The 17,030-nt window shown below is 37.9% G+C and overlaps 1 protein-coding gene across 4 annotated transcripts in view; it reads left to right on the top strand.

The window, feature by feature from the left end:
- Positions 1–17,030, top strand: part of VCAN (versican) — a 112,596-nt gene that overhangs the window by 51,139 nt on the left and 44,427 nt on the right. The gene's annotated exons all lie outside the window — the stretch shown is intronic.

The following is a 17,030-nucleotide window of genomic DNA, read 5'->3' as shown; positions in this document are numbered from 1 at the left end:
CTTTACATTGACTAATACTTGAATTTTCATTATTGAACATGACTTATTCCTTCCTAAAGGTCAGACCACACCACCTTTTGACTTTGGTAAGCTGAAATGAGAACATAGTGTATACAGTTTAGTAGATCAATTCAGGTTTGTATCTTTTTAATTTAGAAGTTAAGATCACTGATTTTAATGAAGTTGCTGTATTCTAGTTTAAATACGTGAATTGAAATAATAAATAGTTCTTTTTTTCCTTGGCTGGGCTCTGAAAGGGTGGGCTAGAAGATTTTTTTTTCTTTTCTTATCTTTTTTTTAAAGCATGTTTTCTCTCTTACTGTTGGGATAGTCCCCTCAGGGTGTCATTTTCTTAAGAGTGATGCTATCCTCATTAGAGTGCTCAGGAATGCACCTGTTGGGAACAAACAGGTAGTTCCATTGTCGGGTCAGCTGGCTTCTGGTGTTGTGGGTGGAAACTTTACACTTAAGTATCCAGAATGCTCGGTGTAAAAGCTCTTGTGGAGCAGTGACTAGAAAAAAATACATTCCCAGAGTACTGCAGTTAATCTCCACCTTTAGAAGGGTTGAAAGAGGCCAGGCATGGACATCATTGTTCTGCTAATGATGCTGCTTCTTGGAAACTATATCATGCTTCCTGTTTCTTAACAGTCCTTTTCCACCTCTTGAAACTGGGCTCAGAGAGAGAAGATGAATTGCCAAGTAGTGAAAATGAAGATTGCTGTTAGTAGGGTTGGAAAAGTAACGAGATGATATTACTATGAAAAAAAAAAAAACAGAAGTGAAAAGGAATTACAACTAGTGGTTAATTTGAGAAATTTTAAAAGTGCTTGAGTGATTGACTATGCAGAAGTTTTTCCCAATTTAGATGACTCTCATGTTAGTGTGGATGCTAAGTTGACTCAAAGAGTATAGAAAACAGGAAAAACTACTCTACTTAAAAACTCTTCCAAATGGGAAACTGATAAGATTAGGGTGATCAAATTACAAAATAGAAAATCTGAAACTTGATCACCCTGGAAGCACTGACAGTCATCAGAAAAAAAAAAAAATTGAAGTTTTGTAAATGGTGACTCAAAACAGAGGGTCTGAGTAACCTGACTCAGAAACCACTTATACAAAGGTGTGTGTTTATATTCAAGTTGTTAACTTAATTCAGCTGGGGCTGAGAGACATGCCTCAGTGTGTCCTCTTCCTTCTTCCACTTTTAAAACATGGGGCTGTGATTTGCTTTCAAGCCAGTTTTTCTTCAGCGTTGATAGCAATAGGTCCAAAAACTCTGTGGAAAGGGAATGGTTGAGTATCTCCATCAGGCCAAGATTCCAGTGCTGGTGTGGTTGGGCGGTGGGGGATGTCGCAGGGTAGAGCTATAGCCTGTTTCTATCTAGTCCCCCCCCCCACCCTTTCACTCTCATTTTTGTATACTTTACATATGTCATTCTCCTTAAGACTAAAAGCATTTTTTATTGTCTTGATAAGATGAAGTTCACTCAGATCCAACTGCTTACTCTTAGTAATTTTACTTGTTTTCTATGCGAAATTTAATTTTTCAAGCATCTTGAACTTTGGCAAGGGAAAACCTTAAAGCAGATGTTAAGTTAATGGGTTCTAAGGCAGGTGTACCTTAATAAGGAAAATACATGTGTGCCTGGAAACCAACTTCTTTATGTATCAGGGCACATTTTTCCAAATTGGAAAATCCTTGGTTCATGTAAGAACTTATATAAATCTATTCAAAAACACAGAACCAACCTCTACCTGTATTGTATGTCCAAGTAAGCAAAAATGCCACCCATGCTACACTAAACCAAGGCATTCATAATTTTTTGCTGAGCTCAGCAAGTCATATAAATCTTGATTGTTTTTTCTTTCTTTTAACTACTATGAAACAAAACATGCTACTCAAGATACGTTTATGTTATATTTGCTGAAATGGATCTTAATAGCAACTTAAGGTGCTGTTGCTGGAGGGCAACTGTAGTTAGCAGTTAAAAAAAATCTGAAGGAACTTTTCAGCTCATAAAAGTTTTATGAGCTGAAAAACGCTATGGGGTGTGTTTAACAGTGGTTCAGGGGATACTGAAAACATGACTCCTGTCTACTTCAGGAGTAATTTGCACACCTGCATTTTGAAAAATTATTGAAAGGTTTTCTTTGTGAACATGTATGAAGTCTACAGGATTTAATGGTGTGGGAGGAGTTTCTTCAATTCTGTACTTTTTTTTTTTTTTTTTTTAAGAACACTCCTCTAAATCATCTGAAATGTCACAAGTTGGTGTGACATAACTGAATGAATTTAAAAACTGGTATGCTGTTATCTTTGAACCAAGGAATTATTGGGAAATGTACAGATATTAAGTGCAAGCACTATTATGCAAATGCTCATAGTTATAACCTTAAAATAGATGGCTTATTAGTTGTTTTTTTTTTTTAAAACAAGTTCATATGTACTACATACCACTTGTCAGGCCAACTGGATGTTATTTGTTTTGTCAAGTATTCTTTTTTTTTTTTTTTGCTAGTTTTATCATTTATATCTAAGTATAGGCAGGTGTAAAGCCAAGATTTTAAAAAATGATACAAATATTAAGATATTGATAAAATTATTAATGCAATGGTATTAAAGATTAATGAGATTTTGAGCAAGAGAATTTTGGCCTCTACCTTAGAATTCATTTTACTCAGTTTCTGTATTGAAAATTATGGTACCTTATTGCTTTCATCATTGAGAACTAACTCTCAGATGATTAATTCCTCCTGTATTTTTTTTTTTTTTTTTTTTTTGTACTTTGGAGAAATGCACACAAAGCTAAAGGTGTTGAGGAGAGGATGAGGATTAAGAGACGGGATGGTTCTGAGAACGGGAGATAGACATTTAGGCAAATGTCTCATTGAATGCACAGTCATTTTATAAAAGGCAATATTCATATAATATTGCTTCATATAACTTTTCAAAATCATATTTTTCATTTCTATGGAGTTGATTATGTAGAAAAATTACTTTCAGATTTTTTATTATAGGAGTAGATTCCTTTATTCAAACAAAATCTTATTAGGGACACTATATCTTGAGCAGATAAAAGGGTGGCTATTCTGGTTAATATTTGATGGGCAGCTCTGCTCACCACTATACCAGCAATGCTGCACTGTTGTGGTTAAAATTTGAGAAGGAAGATCGGGAGCCCCAATTTCTTGGGACCTCCCTCTTACCTTGTGGAGTTTCTAAAATAGCACGTGCCTCAGACCACAGCTAGAAGAAGAATAATAGGATCCAGCTAATTCAAAAGAAAGCAGTAACAATTATTCATTCCTGAATGAGTTGATTTTTTTTTAACGTAAACGCTTTTTTAAGTTGGTCTGATTATCAATACTTTATCTCACTATCATAATACACAGTCAACGATAGTTATCTTTGAGTAACTCTGTGTGATGCTGAAGAAAGCAAATTAACAAATCTAGTTTGTCTTTTTGACTGAAGCTCACACTTAGAGCTTGATGCTTTCAGGGCACAGTTTACATATATATTCATGTATAAACTTCAGAGATCATTTGTGAGACAACAAGAGCGAGTACTGCATATGGGCACGCGTGTAGGTTGAGTTTCCTGCTGACATGGGGCACTATGTATGCTATTCAGATTCCTGCCATGGCAAGAGAACAGCATTCTGAAATTGGTAGCTCTGGGTCTGAGCTGCTTCTTTCCTGCAGAATTTTGGAGCACATCCCTGAAATTGGAAGGGGTTGGCGCTTGCACACATGAGTGGTTCCCTTTGCGGGGCTCCCCCTGTGGCTCCCTGCCACAGAAGCACATTTTTTTCCGCAGGGAGTTAGGGTGGTTTCTCCCATCCCTCCTTGGCTGCCTGAAATCTAGAAAAGGATTGAGTTTTTCTTCTATTAGTCAAAATATGAAAAGGGAAGAGGCTATCTTCCCTTTGTTTCTATACTTTGAAGAAGAGAATTGACCTTAGTGTTTCTAAATGCTTAGTGCAGCAGATCAGATGATTAGTACTGCAGATCAGAGGTCACCTTTTTAAAAAGTCTTTCTAAGTGAAACATTTTGTATGTGTAGCAACTACCTGCGCATGCCACTCACCTATAGACACACCTACACAAGCTCATGATAGACCCTCAATTTTTAAGATGCTCTATGAATGTTTTTTTAACCCTCTCACTTCAAGGAAATATTTAAGAAACTGAATTTGCTTCTTCACAGGCTGAAGTTTAATAAAAGACCTATTCCACACATAGCTAAAAGGAGCTTTATTATCTTCCCGACACAAGCCAATTCTTTCTGAAAATAGCATTTGCAGTTGCAACTTAGAGTTATCCAGACTAGTACTGAGGTGGGGCATTTATCTAAAGACAAATGCCACTTAGTTGTCACTGGCAATGAACTCGAGAGAAAGGCCTACACTGTCTTCCGGCCCAGCCCAGTCAAGCAAGACTTATCTTCAGTTCTAGCTACAGTGTGCATCGTCCTTTGACATATATTAAAAGAGCACAAAATAAGCATAAGCCATAGGCCTTGCTCCCAAGGACTGTAAATGCGTTCTGGGGAGCCAGCATTAACACAAATATAATGGCAGTAACAGAAACACACAGCTCCACACCAGATAAGGTGGTACCAACTATAAATGGCACTCGAGGTCAGCAAAGGAGAGAATCGATGAAGACAGGGAAGTCAGAGGATATTTCATGAGAAGGGAGACCCTTAAGCTGGTCCTTGTTGGAGAGGAAGATCAAAAACAAATGACTGGAAACCAGTTATTAGCCTCTTGCTGCCCAATAGAGACTCAGCAGTAGAGCTAAGGGGCCACAAGCGTAATCAGGCATTTTTCTAAAAATGGATCTTTAATCATTAAATGGTTAATGGATGGCTCAGAGGTTAAGCATCTGCCTTCAGCCCAGGGCCTGATCCTGGAGACCCAGGATCGAGTCCCACGTCGGGCTCCCAGCATGGAGCTTGCTTCTCCCTCTGCCTGTGTCTCTGCCCCATCCCCCATCTCTCTCTCTCTCTCTCTCTCTCTCTCTTCTCTCTGTGTGTGTCTCTCATGAGTAAATAAATAAAATCTTTAAAATTAAAAAAAAAAAAAAAAAACTCTGGGACGACAGAGAGGCAGGGCCCACTTCGGAAGATGAATGCCTTCTTAGCGTTCACCAAAAACCTATACTGGTTGCTGGAAACCAAATATTCAGCCAACTTCTTCAGGAGGGAGTGTTCTCATACACTTTCCTATTCTTCTTTCCTGAAAAACTTTCCTGTTCTTCAGTGATTCATGCTGTTTGACAAAGAGAGCATCTTCTGTAGGTTAAGTATGTTTAACTTCTCAAAATGCATTCCTGTGAACCATCGTGGTTCAGAGTTTCACACTTGTAAAGTTAAATGGCATGAAACTACTTTTTAAAGAGTGGGCTGCATACTCTAACAAGCGAGTTAAAGGTTTATACCATCTTAATTCAAGTGATTTTTGACTCAGAAATATTACAGATGCGAGTGCTGCAAGCTGGAGAGTCTGGAGTTGGTCTCTCCTTTGCTTATCTGCAGTGTGGACCTAGAAATTTCTTAATTTCTCTGTCAGAATTTTTTGCCAGTAAAATAGACATAATGGCTATTATTGTAGAGAAAAACAATTCCTAAACTTTGACCCCTACTCTTTTTCTAATCACAGGGATTATGAAAAAAGGAAGATGATCACATGTGTATACACAGGTGTACACACCTATACATGTGATATATAAATATCTGTTTTCCCATTTATTCAACAAGTTAGTCAACCAATTACCATGAACAAGATACTACACCAGAACTGGATTTTTGAAGCATGCTTTGTGATGTTCCCAATGAACGTGGGGGGATAGGTCAGTTAGTTCCATAAGATACATGGCAGTTGATGCAGTAGAAGGAGCCTTTGGAAACAGTCCTGGGTTCATTGTCAGCATTGTGATTTCAGCCTGTTTAGTCTTCAAAATTGCTTTATCTCGATAGGCCTCAGTTGTTATAACATTTAAAATGTATAATAATACTACAAACTCACCAGGTTGCTTAGAGGAGAAAGGGATCTATCTCTTCAAGGGCTTGCCCGTGGCTGTGGTAGGCACATCACACAGTTAATACTCCATGACAACAAAGCAGTATGCATAGTGCCTGGCACATGGGAACTACTTAGTACAAATTAGTCCCCTCTCTGCTTTAGTAGTTATTTTATTCTGGACTTCTAATTGTAGGAACACTTAGATTGTTTTGTACTGTAAATAGGTAAAAAATTGAGTTATCTTAAAATTCAACTTTTATACCACAGGAAACCAAATATAATTATACTATAGTATCTGCGTGAGTGTAAGAGCTTGTTAAAATTTTAATCCTCCATGAACTGTGTTTGTCTAGGATGATGCCATTTTGGGTGCAAATCAGAAGCAGCTGCAACCCTTATTTAAAATTTAAATACAGTATTGATTCTACAGCACCTATATGTAGAGTTCATTAGCTTTCGGCTCTTTTTTTCATGTGTGAGAATTGGGCTTATGATTTTGATAAGTACCAATTTATTTTTTTTTCCAAAGAAAAAGATCTTTTTACAAATTCTTTATAAATTTTTCCAGGTACTAGGCTTAGTCTCTTCTTGCATATTCATGGAATGCATGGGCATTCCCTGCTGTCTTTTTGTTGTTGTCAAGGAAACCCCCAGCTCTCTACACAGGGATTACATTCTTCCTTCTTAATAGCTCTTAGATCATTCATTTGTGCAATGAATAAAAAATGTATTCATGGGCCCAGACGGTGTTCAGAACGTTTTTGAGGGAAGGGATGTAGCCAAGGGGAGAGACGTGCATCGTGAGAGGAGCAGTAGGGATAAAAGAAAAGGAAAAAGAAATGCTCTCTGAGGTTTCATTTTAATGAGGTAAAGCTGACAGTTGTATGTTTTTAATAAGGCATTGCCTATTTTCATCAAAATTTATAACATTACACCTCAGTGAGGTCAGTTTGTCAGGTACAAGAAGAGTTGGTGATTCAGTCGCTTCATTGGTAGCAAAATTCTAAGAATGGGAACCTGGCTGGGGGGTAGGGATAAGGATGTGTTTTGGTAAAAGCTGTTGTATATTTTTTTCATTTGTATCAAAGTAATTTGAAGTTTTGACAACATAACTGAGGTGATAGAAATTATAAAAGAGTCTTTCATCCTAGGGCATCGTGTGAATAACCGAGGACCTGTTTTATTGTATGAAAAAAACAGTGTTTCTTAGAAAGATATGCCAGTGTTTAGACTTTTTGAATATGAATCAGGAGGAAAACACCGGTCTATTGGCAAGAAGGTGGTAGTTGTTCTGAAAGAGAATGATTTGATTCTTGGGAGGAAAATTAACTATGGTGAACCTTCTAAATACTTGCTGGAACTATTGTGATAACGGATAAAGTATTTCTCCATAAATAAAGTCTAAGTAGGAAAGAAAGAATGTGGAATGAGAGGAAAAGTTTAATGGTATTTCAGTATCTGAGTCTATGAAAATTTGACCTCTCGTGCCATGTTATTATACCGAGATTTGTTTGCACGCGTGTATAATCAGTACACACTACCTTGACTGCCTTCTATGGCTTCGTCTTTTGGCTCTGTGCCATAGTCTTCTTGGCTTCTCATAGGGTGACAATGTGTGCTACGTATAGAAAGTTTCTGAAGGTTTTGGTTTTTCTAAGTTGAGAAAGGAAAAAGGAAATATCCTAAGGTGTGTTTCTGTAGAGTATAATGGGATATAGTATGGTTATCATTTTTTGCTATGCTGCAATCTTACCTTGCTTTGGTCTGTAGAGAAGCCATTTTACTATCTGCAGATGAAACGTTCTCTTCCCATCTCTTCACACTCGCTTCCAGGAAATAATTGGAGATGTTGAAATAAAGTCATTCAATCAAGCAATTGTGTGGCTGGAGAAAAGGAGATAATACAATCTATTGCTTAACAGGGAAGCCAACTTGAAACAATAAGTGAGCAAAAACACATAATAAAGGCTATTTGCGTTCTTTAGTAAAAAGAAAAAAATGAAGTAATATGAAATAGGGGCGCCTGGGTGGCTCAGTCGGTTAAGCATCTGCCTTCAGCTCAGGGCATGGTCTTGGGATCAAGTCCTGCACTGGGCTCCATGCTCAGTGGGGAGTCTGCTTCTTCCTTTCTTTCTGTGCTCACTTACATTCTCTCAAATAAGTAAATAAAAATATTTTATAAAAAAAATGAAGTAATATGAAATAATATAAGAAGCATCTTTATTTTTTATTTTTTTTATTTTTTATTTTTAAATTTTATTTATTTATGATAGGCACACAGTGAGAGAGAGAGAAGCAGAGACATAGGCAGAGGGAGAAGCAGGCTCCATGCACCGGGAGCCCGACATGGGATTCGATCCCGGGTCTCCAGGATCGCGCCCCGGGCCAAAGGCAGGCGCCAAATCGCTGCGCCACCCAGGGATCCCAAGAAGCATCTTTAGATTTGGCTTCACAGGAAACTCTGGGCACTCATTCCCTCCCCGAGCGACCACCCAGCTTTTCTGGAAGAGTCCAAAGCTACACTAAACCAGGCACCAAGCAGCTTACAGATAGTGACGCCATTCTGAGCATGGAGGTTTGAGAAGATATCAGAATATGGCTCATTGTATAAATATTGCCATCTTAGTTTCTCAACCCTGGCTGTCTTGTTAGAATGACCAGGGGGCCTCCAACTAAAAATACCCACTACCCCATCCCTCATCAGACAACTTGTATCTGGATTTCTAGCTGGGGGATGTGGGCAGCTCAGGCATTTGTACTTTCTGTTAGTTTCTTTTCTTAAATTCACTTCACTTATTTTCCATTACTAGGTATCTGTACTTTTAAATGCATCTCACGTGATTTTGATATATAGTGAGTATTGGATATTACTGGTAAAGTAAAAGCTTTCTGCCCTGCAGACAGCTGGCTGATACAGACACTCCTGGGGAAGGGGACGCTTTAAGTCTCTACTAGTGAAGCTGTACTTTACCAGTTTTAAGGAGAAAAAGAGTATGTCTGATTCAGTCTCCTCTGAGTGAAATGGTGCTCTTTCACCATATTTTGGGAAGCGTATCTTTTGTCACAAGTCTTGGCAACTGTACATAGGGAAGAAAATAGAATTAAATATCATTAAAATATATGTGTTTAAAAGTTTCAGGAATAATTATAAGTGAATCAGAAGTAATGGTAAGAGGTAGAAAATATATCTAGAATTATTCAGGCTGAATATTTCATGTTACTGTATCTGTGTTACCTTCTCCATATCAACATGGAAACTAGAAGCAAATACATATGTTTATGTCTGAAGGATTCTTTTGACTCTACTACCAAAGTGGCTTTGTTCATTATATATTCACATTGAGAAAAACAGTGATTACCACCCTGATATAAGCCCTATGGAATGCTGGATTTGGAAAGAAGGTGAATGATGAAAGAAAGAAAGAAAGAAAGAAAGAAAGAAAGAAAGAAAGAAGAAAAGAAATTGAAACTGTGTCTGCACATTTCGATTATCTGGATTTTTATATCCAGAAGAGTCTTTAGTGTTTGTATTATCTCTATAGTTCTCTAGTTGTATCTTAGAGTTCAAGTGCTACTGCAGTCAAAGGACAACGGTTTCTTCAGCCCAAAATTCCCACATATTTCAAAGGAAATATCAAACTCTAGTAAAATGTAAACATTTTTGTTCTTGATGATAAAAAACCAAGCAGACGTTCTTTCAACTAAACTCTTGAAGAGGGGCTGCGTGGCAAGAGTATGAAGAGCGTTCATGTTTAAAGGATCCCTTCACTCACTTTAATTATGGAACACAGAATTTAGAAAGAGAGGTGACACAAAAATATAAACACAGCTAAGGGATTTATAAATCAGAAACAAATCTGATGGCATACAAATCAAAGACACAAGCAGTTTGGGCTGAGGAGTTTTAGAGAAGATGTCCTGGAGAACTGAGGGCATTAGCTGGATCATTCATAAATGCATGGGTGAAGTTCAAAGGAGGATTTAAGAAGCATTCCAAGTTAGGATGGGAGGGCTCTTCTTGAACAGAAGTCGAGCTGGGAGTGAGGATAATTAGGGACAGGGACAGGGAGTTGCCGGGCTCCCAGGCAGAGAAGCAGAGGATTCTAACAGAGAACTGAAGGAAGAGGATACATATGGGGATAGTTAATGGGACCGTTCAAATGCCCTGTTGAAGAGGTCAGGTGGAGGAGGTGAGCAGAAACTGCTATTGACTTTTGGAGAAAGGAGTAACATAATTAAAAATAAAATGGTGTGTGGTGAAGTTTTTCTTACCAGCTATAATTTAGAGGCCTTAAAAAGGAAGTATAAACATATTTATTTATGAGAGTCATTTGTTTTACTTTACTCAAAGCTTTTACTTAAATTTTAAACCCTTGATTCTGACCAAAGCATTTTCTGGTGTTGAGATATTTGTTTGCTATCTATCATCTATCTCTCTATCCATCTCTCTATCCATCTATCTATCATCTATCATCTATCATCTAAAGCTTTGACGGAGAAGTAAAGTGAAAAAGATGATAAATGTACTGCCTATGGTTGGTTTTTGTTTGTTTGTTGTATCTTAGGGAACTCTGAAATCTAAATAAACCTGGCTTACTTCTCTTTGGCATAGCTCTTTATGCTATTGTGCAGAAATGCTTGAAGGTCCCAAACTTAAGTTATGAAGTCCCCTGCGCCTTTTCTGTAAGTAAGAAGAGCCCACACTTGGTGATATCTCCTTGAGCACACTTAGACCAGATGACTGTATCTAAACACATTCTTTCCACTTGAAGGAACAGCATTATTAGCGGATTATCTCAAGTTGGGGAAAAGAAATGATTCCCATTTATCATCCTTATAGCATGTCTGCCTCTTAAAAGTGAGGCCATCAGAAACGCTTATGTTGTTTATATACATATATTACCCTTTCTGGGTGTAAAATTCATGAATTGAGAAATATCGAGTTCTTGCTCAGCAAGAGGAGGCTGTCAGTGTAAGATAGCATGCTCGGTAGGTGTACCAAGTGAACCTCGGCTGGCAGAGCGAATAGAGGGGTATGGGTCACAGAATCTAATGCTGGTCTCCCAACCTTTATATTAATCTCTCTCATCTCTGGAGAGTTTGAGTATTGATATAAATATCACTTGATTTTTCAGTTATTAAGGTAATTAAAGATGCAGAATTATCTGGAGAGATTTGGGGAGGGTGTTTATATCTTCATTACTAATGTCAATTTTTCTTAACATACTGAGTTGGCACCATTTTTAACGTCTCAAAATTTGAGAATATTGAGAATTTAGGAGGTCTGAAACAATATGATTGAAATATATATTAGGTGGGAGCACCTGGGTGGCTCAGTCAATTAAGGTCTGACTTTGGCTCAGGTCATGATCTCAGGGTCCCAGGATCCAGCCCCCTGTGGGACTCCCTGCTCAGTGGGGGGAGTCACCCTCTCCCACTCCCCCTCCCCCTGCTTGTGCACTCTCTCTCTCTCTCTCTCTCTCTCCCCCCTTCAAATAAATACATAAAATCTTTTTTTAAAAATTTATGTTAGGTGATTTTTCTTTGCTTCCTGAGGTGCCAGCATTTTATTTTAATTAAGAACATATCAAACATGAATGAAATTGAGACATTTTCTATCTGGTTATTGGACCCATAGATATGTATCAAAAGATATAAACATCTTAGAGAACTTCAAACTTTCTATTTAAATCCTGTAAGTATTGCTCAGCCACTTCAGTATGATTGCCTATTGTGTTTTTAAAATTAGGAAACAAAATATTTTTTGTTGCACATTAAAATGAAATCCATTTTACTAAAGAAATGTGATCCTAATATCTCTCTGCTGAGTAAATTGGTATATAGTTATATTTAATTAAAAGCTCCTAAACTTAAATCGTAAAATTTCCCAAAGAGAACGTGAACTTTAGCCAGCTGCTTGTGCATCTTAGCGACTATGTTTTGTGTCTGCTAACAGCATGACTGGAAGACTTGTGCTGTGTGCACAAAGCTCTGCCATGAAGTACTTAAAAATACTTGGTGAATAATTTGGGGTCAGCTTGCAATTAAGCTTTGTGTGAAATGCCATTAAAAAAATCTATTAACTGTGGTACTAGTATATTCAGGTCAAGCTGTTAAAATACATTTGTATAAACATAGAACAGATTATACATACACTGTGTAGAGTTCTGTGGTTTGACTCTTGAAATCCAAATAAAGTTATATTATCCCTAGAATAAAATTCTAAAATAGAGAGTCTTTTATAAGGACTTGTTCATCTAAGAGCTGGGGAAGTTAATTGCCCCATTAGGTTGTACTGTTAGTACAAAATAGAGCAGATCATAATTTTGGAATGAGATACTGGCTTTTACAATAGCACAGGTGTCCCCGCCCCCACCACACCCCACAAAGAAACTTTTATGGTTTGCAATAATTATAGTACTTATAACTCTCAAATAACATGTGTGGTAGGTGTGGGTAGTAACAAGAAAGGGATGAAGAAGTAATTTTAAAGACTGAATAACAAAAAAGGAGCAAATAAGAATATGGGTGAGAAGTAAGGTAGCAATGATAGGAATATGGGGTGGTAGGAAAGAACTCACCCATCTGTACTGGATAGATTTCATAGCATTCACACCCCCTGTGAGTTTTTAAAAGTATGGGAATAAACTAGCTGCACTTGACAGACTACAGTGTAGATTGATCTGTAGAGAATCTGTTGGTAGAAAAAAAATTACCACTAGGGCCTTAAGCCCTAGACAATGAACTTTTCCCTCACTCCCGAATGATATTAAGAAATCTGATAAGGACGGCTGGGTGGCTCAGCGGTTGAGGGTCTGCCTTAAGGTGGAGGATCTGCCTTTAGCTTAAGGAGTGATCCTGGAATCCCGGGATCAAGTCCCATGTAGGGCTCCCCTCGAGGAGCCTGCTTCCCCCTCTACCTGTGTCTCTGCCCCCTCTCTCTCTCTCTCTCTCTCATGAATAAATAAATAAAATCTTTTTTTTTTTTTAAAAGGAAAGAAATCCGATGAAACCATTTGGAAGCTGGCACAGCTTATTTAAAAGATGGGTATTAGTTACTTAATTGTGAGGATAAGGAAAAAGGAAACAAAATAATCTCAACTCTTATTTTGTATCTGTTTAAGAATTCTCCTTTGGTAGAATATTTTTGTAATGCATATCAAATGAGAGCTTTTTAAAATGTATCTTTTCTCAGTCACTGTTGAGTGTGATGTGCTGATAGTTCTTTGGTGGTTGCCAGCTTCAGGGTATAATGAGAAGCTTAAGACAAACAGTTTAAGATGTTTCTACCTTTTCTACTATCCTAAAAGCAAGTCAGAACAGATACTTGGGAGGCAGGTGCAAGAAGGAATCCTAGATTAAACGTAATGATTGGTGCATTTACAATATGTACACTCAAAAATTTTCCTTTTCAAATAAAGAGCAAAAGAGTTTAGTAAGGCCATTTTTCTAACCTATTGGCAAGAGCATTTGTTTAAAAGAGAGAAAGAGGCAGGCAGAGAGGACCAGACTGGGAAGATGTTCTTGGAGGTCCTAGGTCTCTGTATGGAGTTGGTAAGCAAGCATCTGCAATATAGTCTGATACGTAATAGGTAGTACATTCGGTACAATCAGTGGGCTTCTGGGAAGATGGTACAGTGGGGTGGTATGCATGGTGTGGTAGTGAATTTAATTCTGTGTCCAAAAACCAATATGTTTGTTGGGAATATGCAAAGGACATCTCTGCTATGTTTGAATTGCTGTGAGTGAGATATTGCGATATCATTATTTAGGGTAGAAAATGGAAGATATTGCATCTCACAGTTGAATCTTTTGGTAAAATACTGTGATATAATGGTCTAAAATGCTAAGGGAAGTCGCCGTAGATCCATGTGCAATAAGAAATCTTGAGGTTCCTTATCCAAGTGGAAAATGGACTAAAACAATGGAATACTTTGTTCATTGGAACTAAAATTAGAGACCATAAAGTGAATGCCAGGGTCTTTTATTAATTGAATTAAGTAGATTTAGTAAGAATTGATAGTCAATGAAATTAGCATATAAAGTTACAATTATAGTTCTTTGTTTTCTTTCCTGGAGGAAAAAAAAAATCATTTTATTTTAAATTATTCATTCCTTTGTAAAACATTTAAGTGAACATCATGTCATGTCAGTTCCTTTGACACACTGACAGTTGGCACACTGACATACCTTAGCGTTCTCTTTCTTTCTACTTTTCTTCACTCCACTTATTTTTTTTAATAATAAATTTATTTTTTATTGGTGTTCAATTTGCCATCATACAGAATAACACCCAGTGCTCATCCTGTCAAGTGCCCCCCTCAGTGCCCGTCACCCATTCACCCCCACCCCCCACCGTCCTCCCCTTCCACCACCCCTAGTTCGTTTCCCAGAGTTAGGAGTCTCCCTTTCTGATATTAGAAAGGGAGACAGAACACTCCACTTATTTTTAGAGCTACCAACAACATACATTGATGGGACCTCCATTTATATTCACTAAGAAGGTCATGGGATATGTTTTTATCAGTTTTTTTTTTTCTATTTTTTAAGTAAGGAATTTATTTAGAAACCTATATAAACCTATGATGGTGAAGAGTGTTATTTACCCTGTTCCTGGCCTAGGAGTTTATATATAAACAATATCATGCAGTTATTTCCTTATTTATTTTATGTTTGTTTGGAGAAGCTTGGCTGAATGATTGGTTTTATCTCCATTATTTATAAAACAGTACAAATGGGATGGGGCTCCTTTATATGCTTTACACAGACCTATGTTTCCTATTTAAAGTTCTTCTGTATTTAAATGAAAAAATGTGTGAATTTAGTGTTCACGCGTGTGATACTTCTTAATGTGAATTATAGTTTTATTTACACCTCATGAAACCTAGTGCAAAGGGTTGAATATAAAACGAGAGTATTAGCAACTTAAGAGAGGCATGTTTGTGAAGCTCCAGTTAAATGCTGTTAAAGTCGTACAAAATAGTTAAACTGAGTCTGGCTTACCTCAACTATGTTAAGATAGTATTAGCAATGAGAGACTACTTAATTTGGTGATTCGATAAAATTACTGATGTGATATTTCAAAAGATTTATTTGTACAAAGGCATTCTCTTATACATGTATGTACATGTATATTATCTCCCATTTTTTTCATAGCAAAAAAGTGGGCTTCACTGCAAGCCATATTAAGAGGTGTCATTATGTGAAGATTTGTGTCCTCTTTTAAAACGTATATGCCACGAGTCACTGAAAGATCATAGTAACAACTTCAGTGAACAAACTTATGCTTTTAATTATATTTTTTGAAAAAAACATAAGGCATTTAGTCATTTTCTTGTTTGCAGTTAAGAGTTGTTGCAGCATCTGTGGCAGAAATCATTTGTATTTATGTTTTTGTAATATACTAGAGTTATGCGCTGATCTCACTTCCCTTATGGTGGTATTTTTTATTCATTTGAATACGTATAAGCCTTTGTTTACATAGCTGAAAGGCTGAATGTATGAGGTGGAATGGGAGGGAGACTTGGTTTTGGACATATGATCAGGGTAAGAATAACTCAGCCCTATGCAAGTAATAGTTTATGGAGATTATGCGGTGAAGATGTGATGGGATATACAGAAGAGTTTTCTTTTTTGCTTTTATTAGGGTGCAAGGGATAAAGGTAAATATAGTATGTGTCTTCCAGTTACATAAAGGTCTTGTGGTCTTTGATTTTCTAGCAAACCATAGTTAGAAACATAGAGGGGCTTCTTTGACTTCTTATCGATGGTTCATATACTTCTGAATGTATGTTGATGCATAACGACTACAAGACTGGTTCCTTCTCAATAGAGTTTTTTCTCTTCTGACTTATCGGCAAATGCTGGATGTGGATCCTTTCATACATGGAAGGGAGTGGCTTCTTGCTACAGGAACAGGCTCCCTACTGATGGGGGGAAGGGATGGCTCCGTCATAATTATTCCTTCTGTAAGCTTCTTGGGTTTAGCCTGAGCACATGTGGCATGAATGGGGCTGGGCTGAAAATTATTAATTCTACAGTGGTATTAATTCTACAGAGGTATTCCTGGGGTGGGAGAGGGGGATGCCGTATGTCCTCTGTGCTGCTCTCTGTCTTCTTCATGGGTCTTTGGGCCCATGGGCACCTTCTCACAGGGTCGCGACACTGGGACTAGAACACCTGCACCATAGTGGCAAAGCCCTCTCCTGGGACACTTGACTTCCACTCTGATGAAAGTCGGAGCCCCGAATTTCTTCCTTCCTGGTGCCCAAACGGGGAGTTTTGCTGGCCTATTTCTGGAAACAGAGGAGTCCCTTGAGCTTAGTAGTTTGTACCTTATAGCAATTTACAATCTAGGGAGTGCTCAGAGGGTGTGTGTGATTTAAAGTTTGCTAGTTCAGATATTTAGATGTGACTCCTCAACTTCCGATGGAGAACATGTTAATAAAAAGCACTATAACTGACCCGTTCCAGATCATTCCTCACGAAGGACAATGGTGTAAAGTGTGGTGGGCTCTTCCTTCCTGGTGATGGCAGTGAGCTGTCCCTGCGCGGTGCTCCCCCCCCCCCCCCAGGCCTTCCAGCCCTCGCGTCCGGCCTGTGGCTGCAGCCTAGCCTCTAGATCTTGTCTCACTGTTACACTGGGGAGGGGCTGCTGTTGCCCTGTGGAAGGACCATAAAGAAGCCTCTCTTGAACTTCTCAAGATAGATTATGGCAAGAGAAGAAATCTCTTCTCGTTTCCTTGTTGACTAGAGGGCGTCTCAGCCTCCCCTTACCTAAACCGACAGTCACTCAGCTTTTCTGTATGATCTGGTGAGATGGTCTTAATTTTTCTTTTTCTTTTTTTCACTTCACACACATTCAAATTCCCACATTTCACGATTATAATGTGCATATGTGACTCCTTGTTTCATTTGAAGGCTGTAGCTTTGTTAAACATGTTGAGGAGTTTCCATAACGTGTTTCTATGACCTTGTATTGGATTTACTTCTCCTATT

This window comes from Vulpes lagopus, chromosome 4 (assembly GCF_018345385.1).
Source record: "Vulpes lagopus strain Blue_001 chromosome 4, ASM1834538v1, whole genome shotgun sequence".
Taxonomy (NCBI): domain Eukaryota; kingdom Metazoa; phylum Chordata; class Mammalia; order Carnivora; family Canidae; genus Vulpes; species Vulpes lagopus.
The sequence above is the reverse complement of the archived record's forward strand: the minus strand, read 5'-3'. Positions and strand labels throughout refer to the sequence as shown.